This window comes from Lipotes vexillifer, unplaced genomic scaffold, assembly GCF_000442215.2.
Source record: "Lipotes vexillifer unplaced genomic scaffold, Lipotes_vexillifer_v1.1 scaffold670, whole genome shotgun sequence".
Taxonomy (NCBI): Eukaryota; Metazoa; Chordata; class Mammalia; order Artiodactyla; family Lipotidae; genus Lipotes; species Lipotes vexillifer.
Window position 1 is genome coordinate 463,165 of NW_006778108.1, and position 19,799 is coordinate 482,963.

Sequence of the window (19,799 nt, forward strand, 5' to 3'; positions counted from 1 at the left end):
CCTCTCCCTTCCACGGGGGCTAGAGTCACAGGACTCCAGGATGTGACCCTTGATAAGGGGGTAGAAGCTGGCAGGCGGCACCCTCCTTGTGAACCAGGCCAGCCTCTATGCTTTCTTTAGCTCCTAGAGCTGCCACTGAAGCACGTCAAACTGCAGCTTTTTCTCCTTCTTTGAGAGAGAGGATCTTTAAGGTGTTATGGGAAATTCTGCACGTGGTATCGGAACTGCTGAATGTTATCTTCCATGGGCCATTTTGAAATCATCTCTGTGTCTGAAAGGTCACTACTGCTGGCTAAATGGCATTGATTTCCAGGTATTTACAGATGTACATGACAACTCCTGCCAGGGCCTTTCATGGATTGAGGAACCAAGCCAGTGGGATGCAAGTGGCAAATATTTCCTCTGAGCAGAGTCATTATAAGAGAAGATCAATCCGGAGGCTCCCGCAGTCGTGATGTGGACCACGCCTTCCTGAGACTCCGGCTGTGGATGTGCCGCATCCTCACAGCCCAGCCCACCTGGGCCGCAGCTTGGGGGCTGGCATGTTGCTGATGTGACACCAGGACGCCCAGGAGCTCCTGTCTGCAGCTGCTCCCTCCACGCACCCAGTGACTCATGTTCCACCAGAGAAACTCAGACCCTAAACTAGGCTTAGGGTCAGCGAGGCTTGGGCTGAGGTCCACAGATGCTGCTTTTCACCAGGAATTCTGAAAGCTCTTAGAAAGAGCAGTCAGATTTCATTTTTGGGGGTAAATTTTGGCTCTTCTTTCATGTTTTTGCTTTCTTCATCTTTTTAAAAATTTTTTCTGAAGTATAGTTGATTTACAATGTTGTTAGTTTCAGGTGTACGACAAAGTGATTCAGTTATACGTACATACGTATATATATGTATGTATATATATTATATGTATATTATGTATATATATATTGTATATGTATATTATGTATATATATATTGTATATATATATATATTGTATATGTATATTATGTATATATATGTTATGTATGTATATTTATATTATGTATGTATATTTATATCACATATAAAAAAGAATATATATATTCTTTTTTAGATTATTCTCCATTATAGGTTATTACAAGATATTGAGTAGAGTTCCCTCTGCTATGCAGTAAATCCTTATTGTTTATCTATTTTATATATAGTAGTCTGTATCTGTTAATCCCAAACACCTAATTTATTCCCTCCCCCACCTTTCCCCTTTGGTAACCATAAGTTTGTTCTCTATGTCTGTGAGTCTATTTCTGTTTTGTAAATAAGTTTATTTGTATTATCTTTTAGATTCCATATATAAGCAATATCATATTTGTCTTTGTCTGACTTACTTCACTTAGTATGATAATCTCTAGGTCCAGCCATGTTGCTGCAAATGGCATTATTTCATTCTTTTTTATGGCTGAGTAATATTCCATTGTGTATATATACCACATCTTCTTTATCCACTTATCAGATTTCATTTAAATGCTTTTAATTGGAGAGAACTGTGTCAGTGCCAAGGGCTCACAGTAAAGTCTGATTTTAGGAAGGCAGGTGCATCATTTCCCAGCATGACTGCAGTGGCATTAAGTCAGCAGTGAGTCTGGTTCATGGTGCCCCAGTGCCTTTGCTTGGTGCCCCCACCAGGCCCCATAATAAGCACTTTTTGAGAGCTTCAGACTAGGCTGTGCGTGAGGACAAGGGACACATTCATCCCAGGGAAGAGACCAGATTGTAAGCCCAAAGCAAGTAGTTTCCTCATCACACAAACCAAACACATATGCCAAGTTAATCCAAAGAAATCCATATTCCAGTAGAGAATGACTCCCACCTACCGTGTGGACTTCTATTACTTGTTCTTTCCAGGCGCATTTAGGTGAAGGTAAGATCCTGGATTCTTTCCCATGAAATGTCAGTTTCTTTATAGGGATGAAAGGAACATTGGATCTACTGACAGACCTGAACTGAAATACCAGCCCCACGCTTAGCAGTCACATCACCTCAGAAAAGTTATCGATTTCAGTGGTCCTCAAAGTAGAGTCCCGGATCCCCTGAGGGATCCCTCTCAGGGCTACACAAAGTCAAAACAATTTTCATAATAATACTACAATGTTCTTTGTCTTTTTCACTCTCTTTCTCTCAAGAGTGTGCAGTGGAGCTTTCCAGAGACCATGTAACCAGAGATGTTATCACGCTGATGGCTACTGGAATGTGTGCCTGTGTATCTTAAATTTTTCTCTTTTAATGTCTAATGAGATAAGTATTGATATAAATAACCCACATAAACTAAAGCTCTTTGAGATCCTCAGTAAGTTTTAAGAGTGTTTGAGAATCGCTGACCTAATCTCTTTGCACCTCTGCTTCCAGTGTATCACTGGGCTGTTGTGGAGATTAAATCAGATGAAATACATGACACTGGGGGCCACACACCAGAATCTACCCCTCCCTGCTCAGATGCAGGCATCTTCCCAGCTTGCACTCAACTTTACCCTTTATGGGAATGAGTTTTATGCCTGCTTGGAAACACCATTGCCCCCTCTCCTTGACGTCAGGCCCTTGACAGTCTCCCAGGCCTTCCCCGTAGATCCAATTTCCTGTCTCAACCTCCCATCCCTGGCTTCTCTGTGTATCATCTCTATAGATGTGAGGTTCCCTGTACCTTTATCAGGTGTATGTGCTAGACATTATAAGACCACACCTCTGTGGGATGGAGGCAGGGTCTTTCTTAAAACAACTGGTCAACCACTCCAGGAAGTGGAGAGTTCCAAGACCGCACCCAGAGATTAGAGGGCACCCCTCGTAGTGTCTCTCTGGGTCTCGCTCTTGGGCCAGGGTTGGGAGGAGTGTAGGTAAGCTTGTGGTACCTCCTAGAAGGAAAGATAGACCCTGGCACCTGGAGAGACCAGGTGTCTGACAGAAAGGACCCCCACGTTGGCAGGTTTCATACCTGTTAATCCCTAAATCCCCTGTATTAACTTCTCAGGGGCTCACCGGTTCTTCAGAAAAATAAAAACCCCACATTTCCCCATCCTGCCGTGTCTGAGAGCCTGGCAGACCCATTTCCTCTATAAGAGATGGACTCCGGCATCCTGCGTCTGACGAAATAGAGCAGGAAAACTTTGGTGGTAGGAAAACCCTCCCAGGAGAGGGGGGACAGAGAAGAAGACATTTCAGGATTGAAATATCAGGATTGATCAGATGTGGGGAGTGAGGAAAGGGGGCAACTGAGGATAACTCCAAGGATGGTGGCTTGGAGTACTGATGGAAGAGCGGCCATTCACTGAGACAGAGAGTAGTGGGTAAAGGGGTGGATTAGGAGGGAAGGAGCGTAGCTGGAAATTCTGCTCTAAAGCTCAGGCAAGAAGTTGGCCAGAAGGTCACAAAATGGCAGCTGAATCCCCCAGGGATGGGGCTGTGCCCGGGAGACATTTCTGAAGCAAGCACAGCAGAGCCTGCAGCTGCAACAAGCTGGCAGAAAAGCAGAAGTCTGTTTTGGAAGATTCTCCGGAGTCCCTGTCACTGATTTTTATTGCCAACTCCCTTTCCTGACTGCACTTCTGGTCCCTAACTCGATTTCCCCCTAGGCCCTCAGATCGCTTTTGTAACTCCCAAACCCTGGCTCTCTGCTTCTGCTCCCCCAAATCATCCCTCTTTTCAGACTCTGTACTCCTGAGTCCACCCGGAAGGCTTCACACGTCCGCAAATACCCCACGGCTAGGCCTGCCGCTCAGTTCAGCACGCGCGCTTACTTTTTGCACAGCAGCCCAGGAACTTTTTTATTCTTGCTCTGCTGAGTCCCTTTATTAGAAGCTGAGGGAGGGGTGAGGTCACAAAGGAAGAACAGAGCATGCAGAGCAGGAAGAGAGAAGGATCCCAGGAGAATGAGAGCGATAAAGCAGCCGTCAGAAAACTTGAAAAGCTCTTTTTTTCTTCCACACTGTGTATCTTCAACTCCTGTTTTCAAGGGAATTATTTTAAATGGCTAATTTGGAGACTAGTGTCACTTGGGTATATGTGGATTAGAGCCAGACCTCTCGCCCTCAAAGTGATTCAATTCATTGTAGCAAATGTTATTCCATTGAAAAGTCATATATAAGAATAGGAACAACAACAAAAATATCTGCAATCTGCACAGTGGCTTGTGGGTTTGTAACAATTGTTTATACAAACAATCTCTCTTGTTAGAGAAATGCAAATCAAAACTACAGTGGGGTACCACCTCACACTGGTCACAATAACCATCACTAAAAAGTCTACAAATAACAAATGCTGGAGAGGGTGTGGAGAAAAGGGAACCCCCCTACACTGTTGGTGGGAATGTAAATTGGTACAGCCACTGTGGAAAACAGTATGGAGGGTCTTCAAAAAACTAAATATAGAGTTGCCATATCACTCAGCAATCCCACTTCTGGACATATACCCAGAGAAAACTATAATTCAAAAAGATATATGCACCCCAATGTTCACAGCAGCACTATTCACAATAGGCAAGACATGGAAACAACCTAAATGTCCATTGACAGATGAATGGATAAAGAAGATGTGGTACATGTATACAATGGAATACTACTCAGCCATAAAAAAGAATGAAATAATCCCATCTGCAGCAACAGGGTTGGACCTAGAGATTATCAGACTAAGTGAAGTAAGTCAGAAAGACAAATACCATATGATAGGACTTATATGTGGAATCTGAAATATGACACAAATGAACTTGTCTACAAAACAGAAGCAGACTCACAGACACAGAGAACAGACTTGTTATTGCCAAGGGGAAGGGAGGTCGGGAGGAATGGATTGGGAGTTTGGGATTAGCAGATGCAAACTATTATATATAGACCGGATAAATAACAAGGTCCTACCATATAGCACAGGGAATTATATTCAATATCCTGTAATAAACTACAATGGAAAAGAAAAGAAATAAGTAAATAATCTCATATCTTAAGAATATAGGCAGTCCCTTGTAATTCACTACTGACTGAAATTTGTTATTTACTAAATATTTTGCAGTAAGATGAGAAACAACACTAGCTGGAGCTAAACGTTTGTTTAGTTTGTATCATTTGCAAGCCTTTGCTTAGCGATGGGTAAACTGAAGGTCTATGGCAGCCAAGTTTCTTCCTAGGTGGTATTACAGTGTCAGAGGTATGGTTCATCTGTCGATTCTAACCTGTGACAGTGACACTTAGTAAATTCCCCCAAATGCTACTTGTCAACTACTTGAAATGGATGAAGGAAGTTATACTAGTCTGGATAGGCTAGGTTATGCTGCAGTGACAAACAAACCCCAGATCTCACTGTTTTGAACAGAAGTGATTTCTTTATGATGCATGTTCATTACTCGTAAATAGAGGCGTTTGTTCCACATCTTCACTGAGAGACCTAGGCTGGTCACAGTAGCAAGAGAGAGTGCAAATAAAGAATCATCACTGGGCTTCCCTGGTGGCGCAGTGCTTGAGAGTCCGCCTGCCGATGCAGGAGACGCGGGTTCGTGCCCCGTTTCGGGAAGATCCCACATGTCGCAGAGCGGCTGGGCCCGTGAGCCATGGCCGCTGAGCCTGCGCGTCCGGAGCCTGTGCTCCGCAAATGGGAGAGGCCACAACAGTGAGAGGCCCGCATAACGCAAAAAAAAAAAAAAAAAAAAAAAAGAATCATCACTCACTCTTAATCCTAGAAGTGACATATTTCATTCTTCTCACATTGTTTAAACCCACAAGTCACATGAGTTGGTCTAAATTCAATGGAGAATTGAAAATAGAAAATTAAGTATTTATGAGCAATTATAATATTCATCAGAACGGGAATAAAGACATCTTCATTTTTAAACTCCATGCTCATTAGCAAGATGTTTTGCATGAAGACAAAAGCAAAGAAAGTAATAACATATAATCCCAGAACACATGTTGAAATTTTGAGTTCTACAATGTTAGGAACAAAATATTTGGGGAAAAAGTCATCTAATTCATTATCTTACAATGAGATTCAAGCACTTTAAGTGACTTGCCCAAGATCACACAGCTAGTTTGCAGTGGCCTTCTCACTTCTAGTCTAATAGTCTTTGAAGTGGGAGCTCTGCAAGGATAGAATTTAAAAACCACAACAGTAATAAAGGCATAGCTTGCAAGCCAATTCTTTTATGTTAAAAAATATAGATTACTTCTTCATTCTATTGGTAAGGAACTAATTGCCACTTATTACGATGGGGATAAAGTCAAATCACCACTCAGAGACACACCCCCCCCCCCCCTCCACTTGGGCAATTTAGACAGATTAGCAGTTGTCTGTTACATTCTCCAAGAGCTTATCCTTCAGTAAAGCCTCAGGGTAAAACCCTGAATACTTTCTTAGATAGCTAAGCTGTTTTGCCAGTCAAATTAATGATGATATCTTTTCTTTCCTCTGCTGAAAATATTCAAGCATTTCCTGAACAATGGTTATATCACAGATGTGAGTCATTGGCCACAGAAGTTCCGGTGTCTATTTAAAGAAGGAAAATAAAAACAATAACATAAAACTATTCATAATGACACCAATAAACACAGCAGCATATAACTTATTTAAGTTTCCTACAGGACTGAAATGCAAAGCCATAATAATATGTAGAAACATAACTTGGAATTTGGAGTACATACACAAAAGCTTATTAACAGCAGACCAAACTAATGTACGACTGGGCATGAGAATCAAGCTATAAACACATGCATAATTTCTTAATTTCACTTGCTTAACCCCAAACTGCTTACATCATGTACATAAGCCCCTAATGAAGACACAGCAAGGAGCTAGGCAGAGTATAATGGATTAACTTTGGGATTGCTCAGTAGCCATTGGCCACGAGGGATATATACAAGACAGTGCCTATCCTAAGAGTGGGTATTTCCTGGAAATGGTCTCCTTTATGCCTGTTCTCCTGAAAGCCCCATTATTAACTATATACCTTGGCCACCAATAAGTGGATTAGTGGTGCCTTTCAAAGTAGATTAGCGTTCCCTATGTATTTAATTAAAGTGGACTTCATTCCATCACCCTTAAGAGCCAAATTATGCAGACAGAAATTCCTTATGTGCAGACATTGACAACAAATATGTCTCCTACTTGGGTCCTTTAACTGATTCGGTTGGCCACAGAGTTCAGAATTTCTGGAATAACATACAAATTGAGTGTTTTTTCTCCTGAGAGCAGAAGGGTCAGCTCTTCCGTGAAGGGGAAGGAAGTGGGAAGGGTCATGTCCCTGATATAATGTGGATCTCATGCTTTCTAATAAGGTCCCACTTGCAAGTCATTTGTTAGATTGTAAAAATATTAATGTCTTCCTTAAGTTAATAAGCTTGCAAAGAGAGATGCCAAATCAGGATGTCTCTCTGGCTTGTAAACAGACTTGGGTCATTAAGCATGTTCTCATCAGACAGCCCCATCTCAGGACTTGTTAGTGCCATAAACATCAAAAGAAATGATTTCATAGATGGGCTGACAATGCTCTAGTCTGCAGCTGGGTTGCCTTTTTATGTAGCTTATCTCACAATAGCAAATGTTTCGGCCTTGAGCCGTTTTATGTCCCAAAATGCACTTACTGCCTGATTTTTTTCATAAGGACTTTAGCAAATGACCACAAGATTCCTACCCCAGTGGTTTGCAACTAGAATCCATTAGAATCATTAGAATCACCTCAGAAACATTTTAAAAATTGCATGCCTGGGCCTCGCTCTCAGAAATTCTAATCTAACTAGTCTGGAGTGGGGCCCAGGCATAGTATTTTTTTTAAAGCACCCTAGGTAATTCTGCAGTCAAGGCGGAGAACTGTTCTCTCCAATTATCTCTCTGTCTGGGCCTTGCAAAAATGAGTCTCTGAGGGTTCCAAGAAGATAAAATTTTTCTTTCTTGCCTTTTTATATTAATTCCCCTAAAGAATATTTTTGCTTAGACTAAAGAGAATAACCAGCTCTTGCATCTGACTTTGCCTCTGTCTCTTGGCTTTCAAGATGGTGATGGACAATGTGTGAAAAAAGGGAGCAGAGAGCCAGAGCCGTTGGGAGGAGTCCAGCTCACCTCATTCCTGTGGCTCTTTGAGCTGTACACACACGTCAAGAGAATGACAGGTATACACTACTACGTATAAAACAGATAACTAATGAGAACAGACTGTATAACACAAGGAACTCTACTCAATGCTCTGTGCTGACCTAAATGGTAAGGAAATCCAAGGAAGAGGGGATATATGTATACGTGTGGCTGATTCACTTTGCCGTACAGCAGAAACTAACACAACATTGTAAAGCAATTATATTCAAATAAAAAATTAAAATTAATTAAATTAAAAAAAAAATAATGACAGTGGAAGAGGAAGGCAAGAATGCAGGATCTTCCATCCTACTGGGCACCAGAGGAGACCATAAGTGGTCTGGGGGCTGGTGGGGGCTCATGGGAGGGGAAAATCCAACAATAAAGAGTGACCATAAGTTGGTAGGAATGTAAATGGGTACAGCCACTGTGGAGAACAGTATGGAAGTTCCTTAAAATACTAAAAATAGAGCAATCCCACTCCTGGGCATATGTCTGGAGAAAACCATAATTTGAAAAGATATATTCACCCCAGTGCTCATTGCAGCACTATTTACAATAGCTAAGACATGGAAGCAACCTAAATGTCCATTGACAGAGGAATGGATAAAGAAGATGTGGTACATTCCATATGGTACCATGGAATATTACTCAGCCATTAAAAAGAATGAAATAATGCCATTTGCAGCAACATGGATGAACCTGGAGATTATCATACTAAGTGAAGTAAGTCAGACAGAGAAAGACAAATATCATATGATATCGCTTATATGCAGAATCTTTAAAAATGATACAAATGAACTTATTTACAAAACAGAAACAGACTCACAGACATAGAAACAAACTTATGGATATCAGAGGGGAAGGATGGGAGGGAGGGATAAATCAGGAGTTTGGAACTGACATATACACACCGCTATACCTAAAATAGATAGCCAACAGGGACCTACTGTATAGCACAGGGAACTCTGCTCAATATTCTGTAATAATCTAAATGGGAAAAGAATTTGAAAAAGAACAGATACATGTCTATGTATACCTAAATCAATTTGCTGTGCACGTGAAAGTAACACAACATTGTTACTCAACTATACTCCAATATAAAATTAAAATAAATCAATAAATTAAACAAAGGAATAAAAAAACAGAGTGACCACCTGGAATATCTATGGCTGTGGACATCGGTGACCACACCCACTGCGTGGACCAAGTGATGACAAACCCTCCCAAGAGCTGTCCCTAACTTGCTTCTCTGATTATAACTGAGTCAGCAAAGCCCAGGGGATTTCCTTTGTCACCCAGCTCCCTAGGCCTATGTGCTAAGGCACCATTCTTCAGAGTCTATCTTTATCATTTGCTTCAATCTCACACATACACAAAATCTTTACCCTAAAGATTGGATTGTGTTTTACAGATGCCTCCTTAGTCATCCTCAGAAATGATGCAGTGATGATGCCTTATCTGTGTGAAAGCCTGAAGAGAACACAAATGAGACTCAGCTGGACCCACTGATGACCGCCAGTACCGCATTTACTTCTGATTCAAAGTTTACCGGAAATAGCCAAACACAGCCAAGCAGTGTCCCCTCACAGAGATCCAGGACTATCAACAGTTCCCTCCTGAGTCAGGGCTGCTCCCGCTCAGATTTACACTGGCGGGGGGAGATGGGGGGGTTGACTGTGGTGGTTCAGCCCCGCATCTTGTACGTTGCTTGAACAAAGGTGCCACTTCAGTTACAGAATACCTCCTTTTTACACCTATACCTTTACACCTATGCCTTCCTATACCTCACCTAGGATGGCACCTGACATAACACAGAGACCATGCAAATGACAGTCAACATGAATCATTGATCAGACCAAATGCCAAATTTACCTGTGATTCAGTTTACAAGCAAGAGCAAGACACAGCAATTAGCAAATAAATGACATAGGTTATGGGACATTTTCCACTGAGATGTGTCCCATAAACCCATAAATTTCAGGCTTATTTACAATAGGCAACTAGCACAGACTGGGTTTATCCTGCTAAAAATAGCTCATAGACAATGATTCTCCCTTATCTTTTTGCTGGTGAATACCATTTGTGTACTTTCCAGGAAATCTGGTTACCTGTGAGCTTGTGAAGGAATTTTTGTCTGGTTCATCCTTGCTTTCCCAAATGCCCCAAGTAAAGGCCAAAAATAGGCAGCAGGTTTTCCTTTTTAGCACTCATACATTTTAAAAATTGTTTCCTTACCGTTGCCACGTTGACTCCCCAAGAAACTCCTGGAACCGGCGGGGCAAGATTCTTCCCTGAGTAGACAGGGGAAATTCAAACTCAGAAAAATTGAGTGAGACACCCAGAACCTTAAAGCAAGTTGGGAATGAAGCAACTTGAGAAATTCAGCCCTTGCTCCTTAATATTCTGTCTTACACGTTTCCTTCTTGGGTCCTGATTCTTCGTCAAGAACAATACATGAGGGACTTCCTTGGTGGCACAGTGTTTAAGAAACCGCCTGCCAATACAGGGGACACAGGTCCAAGCTCTGGTCCGGGAAGATCCCACATGCCACGGAGCAACTAAGCCCGTGTGCCACAACTACTGAGCCTGCGCTCTACAGCCCACGTGCCGCAACTACTGAAGCCCACGTGCCTAGAGCCCGTGCTCCGCAGCAAGAGAAGCCACCGCAATGAGAAGCCCATGCACCGCAAGGAAGAGTAGCCCCCGCTCGTCGCAACTAGAGAAAATCCGCGCACAGCAACGAAGACCCAACACAGCCAAAAAAAAATAATAATAATAATAATAAAAAATAAAAGAAAGCAGATCTCTACAAATCAAAAAAAAAAAAAAAGAATACATGAGTCACACCTGGAACTCATATATATATAAAAGCAGAAGAAATTTCTGTTCTAAACAACAACCATTGGATAATGTTCTATGTGTTGCAGCAGCTACTGAGAGCCACAAATCTGAGAGCTCTGAGATGCGTAGGTGGTAGAGGCACTGACAGATGTCTTTCTAGCCACTGCTTCCAGGGAGAAGGGAGCAGCCCCAAGGTAGCAATAATAATGATTTGCTCTCTTATGCACACAGAATGTTCCATCATTTAAGCATATGCAGTATGTTCTTGCCATATTCATCTTTGAATCTTGGGTGCCTGGCCAAATGGGCTCTACACATAGTAGGTGTACAGATGTTTTTGTTGGACTAAATCATCTATATTTGGAAACTCACAATATGCTTTCAAAACAGGCAGTTCAGAAATAATTATCTTTACTTTGCAAATGAGGAAAATAATACTTAAGGAAATTAAATGGCATGTTCAAGTTTACAGTTGGTAAGTATCCAAATCGGGGCTTATCCCCGGATCTCAGTGAACTCACAGAAGATTCTCCCCTCTCCTGGCTTATGTGAATTCTACGGGAATGCCTTCTTGTCTCTTTTCACAACCAAGGTCAGCACTGGTACTCAATAATCTCCTCAATGATTACATAACATCTGTCCCCTAATAACCTCTGGTTTGATTCTTGTTATTCAAAATGCAGACACTGAAAACCTTCTCAACCCTTGTAGTCAACGGGGTTGCAGCGTGAGGAATGAAAACTGGGTACTTAGTGCGAAGGTCCTTGGCATCAAATACCTATGTGCTTGAACAAGTCCCTTAGCCTAATAAACCTCCGATTCCTTAACTGTAAAAGAAAGCAGTCAGAAGAGTTTGTCACTCTAACCACTTAGAGTTCCAGGAGTTGCTGATAACTCTCCTTTGGCTCTTTTATTCCTGCATATTGTGCACCTATTACCCACCTGTTTAGGTGGGTCTTAAGAAACTGGAATTATATTTTCTTTTACTTTCTATCCTCATGGTGAGACAGTATAATTTCACACCCTGTAAGATCCCCCAGGTGAGATGCTTGACCATCATCTTCAACCACTTTCTGGATTCATCCAGAGTGCAGCAACGAACCTCATCTTGACTCAGGGTGTGACTAACTCGGTACTGAGTCACTCCTGTGCCTTTTAGTTATGTTTCCTTCACCCCAGAAACTGCGGGGGACCAGAAGACACGTTTAACACAACTTTCCCTTCAGGACAAGCCAGAGCAACCTGGAGCTCCCACTGACTAACAAAAACCCTTTTAAAGTTTACCGAAGAGATGAAACAAATATCAAAGCATCACAAAAAGAAAGAGGAAAAAAGAGGGAGAGGAATGAGAAATGGGGCAGAAGAAAAGAGAAATCAAGAAAAAAGGAAGGAAAAGGAAGAGAAATGAATTGAGTTCAAGAAGTGCTCGGGCTTCCCTGGTGGCGCAGTGGTTGAGAGTCCGCCTGCCGATGCAGGGGACACGGGTTCGTGCCCCGGTCTGGGAAGATCCCACATGCCGCGGGGCGGCTGGGCCCGTGAGCCATGGCCGCTAAGCCTGTGCGTCCGGAGCCTGTGCTCCGCAACGGGAGAGGCCACAACAGTGAGAGGCCCGTGTACTGCAAAAAAAAAAGATTCTACCCTGGCCCACTTAGCTCAGTCCTTAGGGGCGGGGAGTGGTTCTCCCCTAAGACCAGAGCTTACATTGACTGCCTCTCACAGCTACTGGGAAAAGGAGGTTAGGATGGATGACAAGACCTTGACCAGACACACTGCAGTCAACCCCCAACTCCCTCCTCCTTAGCCAAGAGCACTGGAGTCTGGGACACGCCCTCTACTGGTTTAATTTTTCAAAAACTGCATACGACTCAACTCAGCAATACGTAATTACAGGAACGCTTTGCTTAGTTAAAAGAGCCACTTTTGGATCATTCAAGTGACAAAAACAAGCAAAAGCCTGCATAAGAAATCCTACAGGGCTCACAAAATTGTGACTTTATCTGGAAATTCTAGTCACACCAGAATCTGGGAGGTCACCCCCCGACATTCAGCCACGATAGTGATTATCTACCTAGAGGTATCATTAATTCCAGATACATACACGTGAGTATCTATTTTTATCAGTTTACTTATAATCATCGGCAAGTCAGGGTAGAGGAGAGAGACCTACGAGTGTCCTTTGGGGTAATTTCCATGTCCCGTGCATAACTGATGCTCAGAGCACCAGTCCTAATACTCTGATCTCTCTTTGGTGGTCTCTGTCTTTTGTCCTAGTTCTGGGTCCAGTGTGAAGCCTCATTATTCTATGTGGTACATCTGATTGTTGTGACACTCCTTCACCTCCCTCCCACTATTCAATTCTACGTCCACACGCTTTGTCACGTGACACTGGAAAGCCTCCCACTGTGCTAGACAGAGTACATTCCCCCACCTGCTTGGTGTTGGGTTTGGCCTGATGATCACTTTGGCCAACGTCACCCGAGCAGAGGCTTTGCATGTGCTGCCCGGTTGGGCCTGGGACCACCGTGAACAGAGGATGCCCACGGAGTCTCCACCTCTGGAGTCTGGGCCCCAGAATGAAGACACACAAGCAGACTTGAACCCAACCCACAGCTAGAAGCAGAGCCATCCATCTGACCGGAAGTCACACAAGCAAGAAAATAAATCTCTGTTGTTGTAACTGATTGAAGTTTGGATGCTTTGAGGGGCAGTATTACTGCAGTGCTAGTGATTCATGCACATTTCCAGGAGACGCACCTTGAATCTGAACCTCGTGAGACCTCTGATCAAGATTACAACCAAAAGCCATTGTTACCTAGAAGACAAGGCCAGTTGGACACACGAAGCAAATGAATCTGAGTGGCCCTCAAACCAGCAGCCAAACAATTCCTGCCTAAACGTTAAGTATTTGTCTGTGAGTCTGAAGGTGACAGAGCCCCACCAGAACATAAAAATTCATAGACATGGGTTCCGTATTTTGTGCTGTCATCATTAAGCAAGTTGCAGAAAACACGGGTCCCGAGAGAGAGCGGTGCTTTATATAACACATATCTTCCCTTGATCCCGTCCTGATTAGAGGCGCAAGACAAGAACTGTTTAGCAAGCAGGCAGCTTGCTAGAATTCAAGTATACGCTGATACACGTTGACATGCCGGCTATATTTTCTGCAGTCTCCTGCCTTCTCCCCCTGGCTTAACATAAGCAAAAACTATTTGTAATTAAGCTATTGAAACACACGGACCATTATCAAATACTTACTCACTATTCGCCAAACTTTGCAAGCACTATTTCATTCAAAAGTCACAGCAATTCCTAAAAAAAAAAAAAAAAAAAAAAAACAGCAATTCTATAAATCAGGGACAACTGAATTCCCATTTTGCAAATGAGGATGTGAGGCTTAGATGGGTCAAGTAACTTGTCTGAAGGTACACATCGAATTCACGAGCCAGAATTTCAATCCAGGTTTTCCTGAATCCAAAGCCATCCCTGTCTCTAGCATCTGCCCATCTTTTGGCCGTCACTTTTCTCCCCTCTCCAACGCTGGGTAATTTATTGGACACCTAAGGCCAGTGCTTGAGTTCTATCAGGTGCCCAAAGTTTATCCACCTTTGGGTCCAACCCGCTCCTTTGCAGGCTGATAACAATGACAGGATCATGACAGTGGTGGCCTGACTCTAGCTTTCAAAGGAAATAAACACAAACCAATCATGCCCCACGATGATGTAGCCCACGTGCCAGTACCATGTTGGCACAGGAAATAATTTGGGCATAGAGGAAGCTACACATCTACCTACAAGGATGCTGTCTTTTGGGGTAATTCTACTTGGGTAAAGCCCATTGACTCTTGGGGTCAAATTTGAGCGAAAACTAAATGAAATACACCTACTAAGAAATCCTGACAAGTCAATTGCATTCTTCCCAACAGTTGCTGCTGAAGGTGTCTTGAATTTGACCAACTCTTCATCCCAAGGGCAAGAAGCACACCTAAAAGGGAACCAAAGAATGGCAATGAGCATGAGCTTTCCTCCCAGTTTTCCACACACAAAGCCTTCCCCTTTGGAAGTGGGTTCTTCAAGTGATGTAAAGAACACGGACTCTGGAGTCAGATGGGGCTGGTTGTAAATCCCAGCTCAGCCATTTACCTGAGTGACCCTGGGCAAGCGAATGACTTCATCTCACTGTAAGCTTCAGCTTTCTATCCTACAAATCGGGGATAATGTCTTAAGTTAGGTTCCCCAAAAGCGTATCCCAAGATGAGGATGTGTAGGATTAAGGAAGTGCACCCAGGAGAAACTGGAAATTGAGTAGGGGAAGCAGAAGAGAAGAATAGAGGAAGCCAAGCAGGAGAGTAATTTCAGGCCAAAGTCCTGCAGAGGGTAGCTTCAGCCTAATCCAGGAGGGGCACCCTGGGCTGTAAATGATGCCTCGGTGTTGGCTCCACCCAGAGGTGCTTTCATACCTCTGCACCCATCAGCCTCTGGTTAAGGGCGGTGGGAAGGAGGGTGGATGTAAATTCTGGGGCACTTTCATCTCCGCAAAGCAAGCTCCACCAGCGCAAGAGAAATCCTATGAAAAAATAGCCTCATGTGCTCACCATTGGAAGCCAGAGCGCACCCAAGCCTGGGGTGCACAAAATACAAAATGGCTGAAAAGCCAGAACACAAACTTATGGTTACCAAAGGGCAAAAGAGGGGCGGGATAAACCAGGAGTTTGGGGTTAACAGATACACAGTATTATATAAAAAATAGATAACCAACAAGGACCTACTCGATAGCACAGGGAACTATACACAATATTATGTAATACACAGTATTATGTAATAATCTATAAGGGAAAAGAATCTGAAAAAGAATATATATATACACACATATATATATGTATAACTGAATCACTGTGCTGTACACCTGAAACTTACATGATATTGTAAATCAACTATATTTCCATTTTTAAAAAAGGGTGAAAAGGGACCCAAGGTGATCTGGGTGGAGCATTTTTTCACCACAAATAATAATACTTCTTTCTGGATCATTATATATATATGTATCTTTTTTTATTTTTATTTTTTTCGGTACGCGGGCCTCTCACTGCTGTGGGCTCTCCCGTTGCGGAGCACAGGCTCCGGATGCACAGGCTCAGCGGCCATGGCTCACGGGCCCAGCCGCTCCGCGGCACGTGGGAATCTTCCCAGACCGGGGCACGAACCCGTGTCGCCTGCAACGGCAGGCGGACTCTCAACCACTGCACCACCAGGGAAGCCCTATATATATGTATCTCTTGACTTGACACATAGAAGGTACTTGATAAATAATATGTGTTAGTGTTGTTGTTGTTGTTGTTATTATTATTGTAATTTTGCCCTGAATTTTGCCCATAACATCTTCCCCAAAATGGCCTCACCAGGTTCACAGCCGGAGGTCCCGTTTACTCTCCATTGTGAAGCCCACGTGCTCCATCTGCCAGCCAGGTTGATGCCTAAATGCTGACCTCACATCATTGGCTTTCTCTAGTTGGCACTATGTTTGTCACCCAGTCTTTCGGGGATTCTCTCCATCCTTTGGGACCTCCTCTCCTCGGGGTGGAAGGACCCCACTTCCTATCAGTGTGTGTGAAGGGGCAGGTGGCCCAGGCCTCAGGTTTGAGTGCTGTGTTCTCTCTCTCTCAGCTGTGCCCTTGGGCCTCCAGAAGGACTTGCCAGCCCCCAAATCCTCCTCTCTCATTAAATAAACCCTTGGCCTTTTTAACTTTTGCCTATTCATCTTCCCCCGTTAAGGGCTAGGGATTTCTTGGAATCACCCACAGTCCACAAAAGGGCTTCTTTTCCCTCTATTCCTAAGATCCTGCCCTCAAGAGTCCTAGGGAAGCCCTCTCTCCTTAGGGGGCCTAGGACACCCAGGAACAATGCCGCCTGGGCTTTATTTAATTAATCTTCCTTAACAACCAGCCTCTTCCATGTGGCAGCCAAGCGAGCTCCTGTGCAAAGGAGCCTCCCCTCCGCGACTAATCCTCTAGGTTAAAAGATCGTGCTTGGCTCCAAAGCCAGCCCTTCCATTCATCAGCTTACAAGAGCTGCATCTTCTCAAGGGGCCAGACAGCCCCCTTGGCCACGCTAGTCCGGGCCTTGTTTTCTGGGCTGCCATCACGACTGAAATTAATCTAAGCGGGGCCCCTCTTACAAGAGCGGCAGCAAATATCCAATTCAATTTGCTTTCACCCAAGATTTCCCCGGAGTCAGGGCGAATGAGATAATCGATGACGATTAAAGGGCTTGGCCTGCCTGGCTGAGCCACAGTGTTAAAAGGGGGGGCGGTTTCTGCTTCAGTGCTCACCCAAGTCAGGTGTTAATTTGGGCAGGTCCATTGCTTCTCTCAGCAGCTCTCAGCCGCTGCAATAATCATGCTGGGGAGGGACAGGCGACCGGTCCTTCTACCCAAGAAAAGTGAATTCATTTTTGCTTCTCCTACCACCCCTGAACAACAACAACAGAAATGTATAGAGCATCTGGAGCAGAGTAAGGAGACTGTTGGAACCAACGATGCCAAAGAGATTTAATTTAGACGGGTTAAACCTTCCTCCTCTCAGCAAGAGACTAGCCACTGTCTTTGCTACTAATCCAAACAAAAGAAAGTGTTAAATTACTTGTTGCTACCACTTTAACCTGGAGAGAACTGTTTTCTTCTGCTTGGCTGATTGCTCCAAAAGATCATGACACCCCAGGGCAGGAAAGTAGGGGCAGATGGCTCAAGGGGGCCAAAGAGAGCCTCCAGATCCCCCATGCCCTCCCTGTGACTCCTCTTTCTTGCCTCTGCTAGTCTTATACCAGCTCACTGTGGGTGGGGGACTCCCCTGGGCTCTGAACACTTTATAGAGGCTGTGGCCCAATGTGGGGATGGGATTTTGTATTAGCTACCCATTGCTGTGTAACAAATTACCCCAAACGTAGGAGCTGGAAACCATGCACATGTACAATCGCCCAGTTCCTGTGGGTCAGGAATCCAGAAGCATCTTGGCTGTGTGGTCCTGCCTTGGGATCTCTCATGAGTCTGCACTCTGGGTATCAGCCAGGGCTGTGTTATCGCAAGGGTTGGCTTGGGGGGCTCAGGCCCTGAGCTCACACACTCATGTGACCTCAGCTTCTAGGCTCACCCATGGAGGCCTTTGCACAGGGCTGCCTCACAAGCTGGCAGCTGGGTCCTCCCACAGTTTGTGACCCGAGAGAGAGAGTGAGAAATCACCCATGATGGAAGCCACAGCCTTTTCATAACCTACCCTCAGAAGTGACTACATTGCTTGCCATACTCTATTTGTTAGAAGTGAGCCAGTAAGGCCGGCTCCCACTCAAGCGAGGGGGATTACACAAGGGCACGAATACCAGGAGGAGGAAAAATGAAAATGGAAGGGCGTTGTCCTGTTAGGCACTGAGCCCACACATGTCTGAGGCAAACTCTAGTGGGGGTTTCATTTCCATGGGGGCACTATTATCTCTGACACCAGGGAAGAGGGAAGGGGTGTGTGCGTGACACAGAACTGGTCCAGATGCTCAAGGTCAGAATCAGAGCTGGAAGCAGGGCCTGCCTTCCCCAAACTTCGCCGAGGGCAGTGCGCTAAGGATGTGCTACCTGGGTCCAGTGTCCAGCAGCTGTGGTCAGAGCACACCCAGGATGGCAGGCAGGAACCACGCAGAACTCAAAAGGTAAAGGAGAAGACACAGAGGACCTGGGCTAAGGAGGTCTGCTTGGCGATCTCCCCTCCTGTGCAAGGCGGGGACAGCCATGGCCCAGTGTTCACACCTCCCAGTGTCACGCCTCCTCCCACACTGACTCTGGGCTTGCCCCTGGGGCTCGCTTTGGCCAAGTTAACGGGATGTAAGCACTTGATAAGGGCTAAACGTTGGGGCTTACCCTCTGGGATGTTGTCCTGAGCCCATCAAGCCAGGAAGACTCCTCCTGTGAAGAAACTGGGATCAAAGACCACATAGCAGGAAGTTCTAGCTATCCTAGGCAGTCATCCCAGCTGGGCCCGTCCCCAGCCAGCATGCCCCTCCAGCTGGATGCAGTCTCATGAGTGATCGCAGACAAACTGGCAGAGGACAGTTCCAGGCCACTGACAGAATTGTGAGAAGTTGTAAATTACTGTTTGAGGCCACTAAGTGTAGGAGTGATTTGTTACACAGAAATAGTTATCCGATATACTCTTATTACCACCAGAACTGTCAAGCCTACCAGGGCAGACAATGGTGGAATTGAGAACAATCTTATGATCCCAGAGGTCCCCAAGCCAAAAAGTAGCACCTGCCCAATGCCTTCTCTCTCTCTCTCTTTCTCTCTCTCTCTCTCAGTTATGTCACAGATGTAGTTAACAAATGTCAAATATCTGGCTGTCCTTTTCTTCCCCAGAGGGCTTCTGGACTTAGCCAAAACAGCTGAACTCCACCATAGACAATTCTTTGACTTAAAGGAGATTATCCTAAGAAATGACAAACCAAAGACCCTTTCCATGCCTAGGCTTCCTGAGAGTCCAGGAAACAGGGCACCAACACATCCCATCCTGCAATTCCCATAGACGGTGCTCAGTACAGTGGCCACAGGGCCACAAGGTCACCTGCCCAGGTTGCTCTCAAGGGAAATTGTTTTTCATTTACCAGCAGGTGAGCAGACTGGATCACCTGGGTGATTTGAATGTCCTGGGATGCCACATCCTTCTGTCTGTTGAGAAGGACGTGCTGTCTGGGCAACATGGTTGTCACAAATAACTTTTCTGTATTTCCTTGGGACCAAGCCTGACCCCTCAGCAGTACACGGAGTGAAAACCTACTAGGACGTGAGGGGCAGTTCTGCCACCCTGCTCCACCGCCTGGTAAAATTCCACGCACTTGTAAAGATCCAGCCCCAGCATGGCCTGCT